Source organism: Penaeus chinensis, chromosome 3 (genome assembly GCF_019202785.1).
Source record: "Penaeus chinensis breed Huanghai No. 1 chromosome 3, ASM1920278v2, whole genome shotgun sequence".
Taxonomy (NCBI): domain Eukaryota; kingdom Metazoa; phylum Arthropoda; class Malacostraca; order Decapoda; family Penaeidae; genus Penaeus; species Penaeus chinensis.
This window is the reverse complement of record NC_061821.1, coordinates 2,538,298-2,548,297: the sequence shown is the minus strand read 5'-3', so window position 1 is coordinate 2,548,297 and position 10,000 is coordinate 2,538,298. Positions and strand designations below refer to the sequence as shown.

The following is a 10,000-nucleotide window of genomic DNA, read 5'->3' as shown; positions in this document are numbered from 1 at the left end:
ACACAAGGCTGTGGAGATGGAATTTTATCAACGTAAAGCTTGTTCTTGTCCTTGTTAGTGACACAAACACACAAGTACATTCATACCTACCCTACCTACATATTTTTACACACACACACACACACACACACACACACACACACACACACGCACACACACACACACACACACACACGCACACACACACACACACATATATATATATATATATATATATACTAATTTGTAGATAGACAAAGATATATCATATATGTATGTCTGTTTACTTCATTTCCTAGTGTTATTACCAAGCTAACAGACAAGAAATTTCCTTCAAATTTCTCGGAAGACCAACATTTCCTTGTGGGCTGAAGTAGGAAATCACTTTCTCTCTCAGAGATGAATGCTCTCGTCGTAAATTATAAATATATAGGGCATATTTCCGGTAGCCTACAAGAAAGCGGCAAACAAATAGAGAGAGAGAGAGAGAGAGAGAGAGAGAGAGAGAGAGAGAGAGAGAGAGAGAGAGAGAGAGAGAGAGAGAGAGAGAGAGAGAGAGGAAGAGAGAAAGATATCCAAGTGATATTTTGCTTGTATTTTTAACACACATTTTCACCAGCCACACAGCAGATCGATGAATTACTTCCTCATTGCCAGGTGTTTACGGCAGCAATTCGCGCTTTCAACTGAATTTCCTTTATTGCTTTTAATTACCCTTCGCCTCAGATTGTTTCGAAACCAAGTAGGAAGAGCAATGGGAAAGGTACTCAGTGCTCCCGCGGATCTAAACGGGCCTGCAGGTGACCATGAAAGAAATCGGTGTCTTTGTCTGTTTATGAAAGGTGTCGTAGACCTCTGTGTGATATGTACTGTATATTTGCACACATCCATTATATGTATATATATATATATATATATATATATATATATATATATATGTATATATATACATACATAAACACACACACGTATGTATATAATTCATATATACATTCACTCACACAAAAAAACACACATGCATCACCCATGTACTCATATATATATATATATATATATATATATATATATATATATATATGTGTGTGTGTGTGTGTGTGTGTGTGTGTGAATTTATATGTCAGTATATCCATCTGCCTATGCCTCTATCCATTTTCATATAGATATACTCCAAAGACACACATTAGGACAGTAAAAACCAAGACGCGCTGGACTAGGTCAAGTAGCGGTGGACCGGCAACTCTGTGGAGGAGGGCTGGGGGGAGGGGGGTCACAGGAGGGGTTGAGAGGAGGAGGGGAGGTCACAGGAGGGGTTGAGGGGGGTTGGGGGGCTGGTCAGCCTGTCCATCAGCCCTCCCGAGGCAATTCCAGCAACTAGGCGTGCAACCAAACCACTCCTTTCCTTGCTGAGGACTCCCATCCCTCTAGGTAGGAATGTAACTGTTCATTTTAATTTTATATAAAAAAGCGGGACTCGAGTATATATGACACCATTTGTTTTTTTTGTATTCTTATTTTTCTTTTTCGTCTGTTCGTTTTGCATGATAAGTCTTGTTCGTTATTGTGATATAGCTGGCGATGTGTCAGCTGATTGATTATGAACTTATCGTATATTAGCATATTACGATCGTCCTTAATGTATCCTAACCGTTATACAAGCACTTAACTGTATAATTTTCCGGATCCCTTTTTATTGCTTTATGATATTCTCGACGCATGGTCACCAGCCATCTATCCCGAATATCCGATCAATAATAAAAACAAAGAAAAAGAGGTCTTCATTGTGGCCTAAAACGAGCAGTTACCACACACGTTGCATCAGACGATTTCATCATACCCAGCTATATTGAGAATAGAGGTCGGTCGATCACATCCCACAGCACCATAAAGCTTTTATTACATTACCCATGGTATGATACTGCAGGCGCCGCCATACACAGCAGAGGAAATACGGCCAATGACATGTGCATAACAGGTCGACAAGGCAGTGCGTTGGCGCTCGAATCACCTCACTACGAGTAAAATTCTAACCCCATCTTCGGGTAGCACACTCTGCCAATACTCGTGCTAGCGACTACATTGAAAACAAAAACAAACAAAAAAGTTGAATCACCGGCGCTCAATGGCGTGTCGCAGAACCATGCTCTTCCTCCGACAGGTGCGATGCAGGGCTCGTGCATCGAGGGTGGTCGCGGGATAAGTGAGTCACGCGTCTGTCTCTGTCTCTATCTCTGTCTCTGTCTCTGTCTCTGTCTCTGTCTCTGTCTCTGTCTCTGTCTCTGTCTCTCTCTCTCTCTCTCTCTCTCTCTCTCTCTCTCTCTCTCTCTCTCTCTCTCTCTCCATACATGAATGCATATATGCATACATATATACATACATAAATACATACATACATACATACATACATACATACATACATACATACACACACACACACACACACACACACACACACACACACACACACACATACATACATGCATACATACATACATACATACATACATATATGTATGTATGTATGTCTATATATGCATATATCTGTCTATCTATATATATATAAAGATAGATAGATATATGTATATATATATGCACACACACACACACACACACACACACACACACACACACACACACACACACATACACACACACACACACACAAAAGCAGATACGAAGGGCTATTTCATAGGTAATAGAGCTAGAGAAGACTGAACAAACCAGTGTTTCTTAACCCCTTCACTACGACGCCCCCTCCACGAACTGCCTCTCCCCTTCAAACCCCTCTTGCATCTACAAGTAAGATCCCTCCCCCAAGATTTTAAAGATAATATACAAACAGAATTCAAAACTCCGTGCGTGCTGACAGTGCACCAGTTAATAAAAAGCTGCTTACAATTTATAGGGCAGACATGCATCAATGGTCTCAACTGAAGAAATATGATAGAAAAAAAATATTTACCAGGGGCGCGCGTGGGAGACTGGGAAAGGGTTGGAGTTCGGTAATGAGGAAGAAGACAGGTTCAGTTATATTAGGCCGTCGTCTTGGTGAGAGAATAGGGCATATAACCAAAGAAATTCGTACTTTTTTTCCCTAGAGCTTCCGAATTCCATTAGAAATTATGAACATCTCATGGGGGGGGGGGGGGGGAGCGCCTACAAGGTTAAAAACTCACTGGAATTGTACCATTAATCAGAAAGGCTAATAATTCGAAAGAGAAGGAGGCCTGCTCAAGGAGTATACCTTGACAAAAAGAGCAAGTTTACTAGATAGTTTAGCCTTGTTAGAAAGAATTAATAATTATTAATGGCTTCCTGACTTTAGATATTCTCCCCTATCACGATACAGCTCAGCAGAGTCTATATGCATAGACCTTGCAGCTAAGTCAGTAAGTTCGTGATATTCCAGCTGTTTTTTTTTACTCTTGAACATGAATTGGGAGAGATCAGCCCCCATTAGTGGAGTAATATAAGCTGTTGGGATGATGATATGTATATCTTTGTCCGTATCTGTCTGTCTATTCATCTATCTATCTATCTATCTTTCTATATATATATATTGTTTGTGTGTGTGTGTGTGTGTGTGTGTGTGTGTGTGTGTGTGTGTGTGTGTGTGTGTGTGTGTGTGTATGTGTGTGTGTGCATGCATGTTTAACACACATATATATGCACAAATTTATGTGTACGCGTCAACATGTCTCTATCCGAACGTATCCACTGTCCATCCGCGTGCATATCCTTTTTTTTCAATCAAACTACACCTCATATCCACACCTCTTTCCGCATCCTATTTCCCTAACTGGCCCCGTCTTCGGCAAACAGAATTGGAAAGCGATGCCAAACGGACACGGCGGCGCCATTCCTGAGAGCCGCGACAGACACCATTGCGGTTCACACGTTCGGCGGAGAAATTAATCTAGTTTAAGGCGTTTATGACAGGAAGTGTTGGACAGTAGACAGGCGGGGGTGGGGGGGGGGAAGTAATTGTTTAAATTTCTAGAGGTTTTGTGCTCTTGTAGGCTTAGATTCGATCTGAAAGTGAATCGGTAGTGTTTGATTAAATACACGGATTGAATTATTAATAATAAAACTTTTCATTTTTTGTAAATTCATGAGAGATTCACTCATGAATAACTGTGACAAATACTCGATTTTTCACGTCGTTTCCACACGAAATGAAATAAATGAGGGAAGTTAATCTTGAAAACCGTAGATGAAAATATCATGAAAGAAATATGGGTGAAAACGCCCACCTACCGAGACAATTTTTTTTTTTTTTTTTGTTTTCTCTCTTTTTGTCAACATCAATTTTCTTTATTGATTAATCTGTTTTGTTTCTCGCAAGAACGTGTGATCGAGAAAAAAAAATCCCAAGAAATTCGCATTTACGCAACGGTTCAAGAAAGTGAAAGAGAAAGTTTTCTTGCAGACGATGACGAACCTAAATGAACTTTTAAACCCTTTTAACTCGCCGAATGTCGTCATAAAAGAAGAAAGTCCTCGATAGATAATAACAATGACAGGAGCTCGGAGGCTGATCCGCGAACCGCAGTTTATCGGTCTCCGTGCTGCTGGCTTGAGAAAACCTCGGACTTCGCTTGGCTTTGCTCGTCTCTCTTCTCCGCCCGTCTGTTTGCTTTTTTTTTCACTTTCTTTTTCATTATCCCCTTGTCCTTAATATTTTTTTGGTTTGTCTTTCTCTTTGTCTCTGTCTGTTTGTCTGTCTGTCTGTCTTTCTCTCTTCCTCTGTCTCTGTCTCTCACTATGTCTCTGTGTGTCTGTTTGTCTGTCTGTCTGTCTGTCTCTGTCTGTCTGTCTGTCACTCCCCCTCCCCTCCCCCTCCCCCTCCCTCCCTCCCTCCCTCCCTCCGAAATGATCTCTCAACCGTGGCAATAAATGTAGGGTCTTGTAAACCGTTTTACGAACAGAGCGAAAGTACAGTATGGTGGCACTCTCTCCGTCTTCCATCTTCTCGTCTTCTGCTCTCTGCATGTGTGTTTATTTTCGACATTTCCTTCCTTATTCCTCAATCCTCCTCCGGCTTTATCCGGTATATTTATCATTTCATCTATTTATGTGTTGCGTATTCTCTAAGAAAGAGGGTAATAATACAATGACGAGAATAGAGCAGCAATCTAATATGAACACTAATAATAATACAACAATTTTGCATAAGGCAATTTATTCTTTTCACTATATGGGTATACAGAGTAGACTTCAAAATGTATGAACTTACGCATTGAAGGAGACAGGGTACTGCATTTTCTTTATTTTAAGAACAGCTGATTTAAGATGATTTAGGCTACTTGTAATTCATTGTAAATATTTTAATCGGGGAATATTGAGCCTGCTTGGATGGCATTGCCTTTATCCCGGGTGCCGTACATCAGAGCCCTTAATTTTGCACATGTTGAAGAAGTTAAAGTTCTCTTAATTCACACACACACACGCACACGCACACGCACATACACACCCACCCACACACACACACACACACACACACACACACACACACACACACACACACACACATATATATATATATATATATATATATATATATATACATACACATATATATGTCGTGTACAGGAACTTATTCACGCAGTTGTATCTCACTCCTTATACAAAAGCGTCTGAATATTAAGCAGAAGTAGCGAAATGTTTAACGATTTGTGTTTATTTAAACACACACACACACACACACACATATATATATATATATATATATATATTCTTTTTTTCGTATTTTGCATTGTTACAGAATTTCGAGTTGTGTTTCGGGCTACTAAATATATGAAACGTAGTTACACAGGGGTGATCGTGCAAATCATAACTACAAACAACAATGATAATGATAATTATGATATTATAAAGATAGTAATGAGGATAATGATAATTGTCCTAATGACAACCATTCTAATGAGGATAATAACACATTACAATATTTTGCAAACGATAGATAACAATTACAGGCCAGGATTAGCAAACTTTATTGTTTGTCATCAGTTAAAGTTGACAGATTTCCTTCTATGTAGCAACCCGAAAACATTAACACTTTGATACAATGTTTCAAGTTGTATCATGGTCGCAACAAGTTATTTTTTTTATCTTATTTCACATGAAAAAGTCAATAGAAAACCATTAAAGTACTTAATATACTGGTATGATTTTTAAACAAAACATTGTGGAAAGTTTCAAATAAAATGGAAAAAAGTACCTGACTGCTCTGTAACTTATTTTGTTTATACACACGACTCTTCGCTTCCCAAGGCTGTTGGAAGTTAAAATGTATTTCTCATATTCAGTATTTTTTTTTTTTTTTCTTTTTGCATATATTGTATTTCATATGAAATGCGGAAGTTGCATAAGGTTTGGATCTTATCGTGTCCACCGCGAGTGAGTTCCGTGTTCAAATCAGACAACTTCGTAATTCCAATGACTACGGACATTTACTCGATTTATTAATTAAATTATATTTACAAATCGGGATGCACAGCCTTTGCTTTTATATTATAGCTTGTTTTGTTATATCATTGACATACAGAATTTTGAAGACGTTCATCCTACCGAAGTCAATACTACGTCATATGACTCGAACACGTTGGAAATTCTTATCATGTCGTTCCAGCGACTGTCATGATTGACTTCAAATCTTGTCCATATAGAGTGAACATGTATTTTATGTACTGCTAAAAAGGCACAGAAGCATTTTATACACCTTTACAACAATAAGTTATATAAAGAAACTTACGATGCGATTCGTAATTAATGAAAACATTTATCCCTGTCTGAGACCATAAGAAATATATCTGAAAAATATCGCGCGCTGATTGGCTGGTATCAAAATATCTGCCTTCAATCTGATACAACATGAAAAGATGTTTCAACAGGCTCCAATACTGTACGCTTAAAAGGCAAACATGTATCAGAGCTTATTATTATGTTACAAAAAAGCCTTATATAATCAACAAACGCTGTCAAAAAATAATCAATTGAGATTATCAGACCCTTTCTTTCTCTTTTGAAGATAAAGATGCCAAACTATTCCCACATTCACCGCAGCTGAAACTGAGCAATAACACTTCGCTATGAAAGCAGACAGTCGTAAAGCTATATTGAACCAATTATCTGTAACTGGTATTTTCTATCATTTTCATATTGTACTTTAAAACCTGCATAAGAATATGATATTTTACAGCCAAACAATTATAATCCCTGACCAGTGAAATTCTAAATACAGTAAATCAAATAATTGTGTATTTCTTATTTTGCAAAATGATTCATCATTATCATATACTCTTTTCTTAGCTTAAAGATACACAGACGGAAAATCAGAAAGAGAGAGAGAGAGAGAGAGAGAGAGAGAGAGAGAGAGAGAGAGAGAGAGAGAGGGAGGGAGGGAGGGAGGGAAGGAGGGAGACAGACAGACAGACAGACAGACAGACAGACAGACAGACAGACAGACAGACACACTCACACACACAAACATACACACACACACACACACACACACACACACACACACACTCACACACACACACAGAAAGAGAGACAGAGAGAGAAAGAGAGAAAGGGAGACAGACACAAAGAGAGAGAGAGAACAGCTTGCAAAAATCGTGGATCGAACACCTGCCACTTTGAAGATCCCGATTCACGCACTGCTAGACACGGTCCAATCCCCTTTGCCTTCCATTGCCATTAATTAACGCAAGGTTATCTTCGTTAAATATAAGTCTCAGTATTATGATCTAATTAATACATGTTCCGGTTTCATTCCTGTGGCTTTTTTATCTCTGTGTTAAGGAGGCGGAAGCGAATGATAACGATTATGAAGCTAAATTAGCGTTAACAATATGTAAAATATTCTAATGATAACATTAGTCATCATGAGAATGATGATGATCTTAATAATGATATTGAGAATAACAGTAATGATATGGATGATGATAACAATGATAACAGTAATAAAGATAATAATAATAATGATAACAATAATAATGATAATGATAATAGTAATAATAATAATATAAATAATAATTAAAATAGCAATAATAACGTTAGTAATAATAACAACGATGATGATAATAATTATAATCATAATAATAATGACTATTTAAAAATGATAATTACAATAATAACAACAGCGATAATGATAATAATAGTAATGATAATAATAATGATAGATATGATAATAATGATAATAGCAATGATAGTAATAGTAATGATAATAATAATAATAATAATAATAATAACAGCAATAATAATAGGTATAAAAATGCTAATGCTGATGATAATAATAATAAGAATAACACTGATAATGATCAGAATAATAATAACGATAATATGGTAATGATGATATTGATAAAAATAGTATATAATAATATAAAAAACAATAATAATGATAACATTAGGGATATCAATAATAATGATAATAATAGTAATAATAATAATAATAATAATAATAATAACAATCATAATAATAATAATAATAACAATAATAATAGTAATGATGATGATAATAATAACAACAACAACAATAATAATAATAATAATGATCATAATAATAATAACAGTAATATTAGTAGTAATGACAATAACAATATCATTAATAATTGTATTAACAATAATAGTAGTAATAATGATAATAATAATAATAAAGATAATAACATTAATGATAATGATAATAGCAATAATAATAATAAACATAATGTAATGATAATAAGTATACTAATAGCAATGATAATATTAATAACAAAAGTAATAATAATAACAAGGATGATAATAATTATGATGATGATGATGATAATAATGATAATAATAATAATAATTATAATAATAACAATAACTATCATTATTATTATTACCATTATTATAACAATAATAATAATAGTAATAACAACAACAATGATAATAATAATAATAACAATAATAACAACAACAACAACAACAATAATAATAATAATAATAATAATAATAATAATAATAATAATAATAATGATAATAATTATTATTATTATAATTATAATAATAATAATAATAATAATAATAATAATAATAATAATATTGATCATTATGGCAGCAGTAAAAATAATGAAAAAGGGATCATAGCAGATAAAGTCAATAGCGATTATAGTGATAAATAAAATAACACCAAACATAATAGGAAATATATGCTTTTTTAATATATGAGATGCGTTGCAGAGGCATTAGTATTCCGCTGGGATTACTCTCCATTACCCTAAAATAGCAATACCATTTCAAATATTATATACATTACGTATTTCAACGAAATTATTATTATTCAAATGTTAGATTTTATGTTACAAATAGACTGGCAGACAAAGAATGATAAGATATTCATGCTAAATAACATCCTTAGAGTTTTGCGAAATATCCACGCGTGTTTGACCCTCGCGGCGACGTCTGCGCCCCACGTGTTTCTACGTACGGGTTGCGTAGTCTATATATTATAATAAAACAACTCCTTTAATATCAAGAGTAGACTTTTCGGGCTCGTAATTATTAGAATTCTATTATGTAAGCTAAGACGAGTAAGTTTTCTGCTGTTCTTCTAAAATCGTCAATATGAAATCCACGATGCGACCCGGTTTTAACGTCCGCGTTTGTGTTGTGGTGATCATATGGTTAAGTGTATTGCTGAGGGAGACACGACACGAGACTGTGACTCGTTAGTATACAGTGTTTTTATAAGTTTTACTTGCTTCATTAGAGATTATTACCGGTGATTCTTAACTGCATGTCATATTTTTATCCGTTTAAAGTATTGTTAATCATTCATGTAGGATTGCATCAGCCTTGCAATAGTGCAGTAAAGGATTGTCAGATCGCAATGGTTCTACAAGAATTATGTACAGAATTAAAACGCTTTCAGATATTTATCTAGTAAGTGATATCGGGATGAAACTGGATCTATTGCAGCTTCAGATTTTGGTTTACGGGTTTGGCTTCTTTGAGAGGGAGTGAGTGAGTGAGTGAGTGAATTACCATAACATTTACAGAC

The 10,000-nt window shown here is 35.4% G+C and overlaps 1 protein-coding gene across 2 annotated transcripts in view; it reads left to right on the top strand.

Annotated features, from left to right (window-relative positions):
- Positions 1–9,600: 9,600 nt before the first annotated feature.
- The window catches only part of LOC125043182 (H/ACA ribonucleoprotein complex non-core subunit NAF1-like), a 10,946-nt gene continuing 10,546 nt past the window's right edge, over positions 9,601–10,000 (top strand). Inside the window, exon 1 of one of the 2 annotated variants that reach the window (XM_047639178.1) lies at positions 9,601–9,667. The gene's annotated coding sequence lies outside the window, so the exon portion shown is untranslated. Of the gene's footprint in view, positions 9,668–9,718; positions 9,883–10,000 lie in introns of those variants that run through there. The other variant, XM_047639187.1, reaches the window with a different exon arrangement.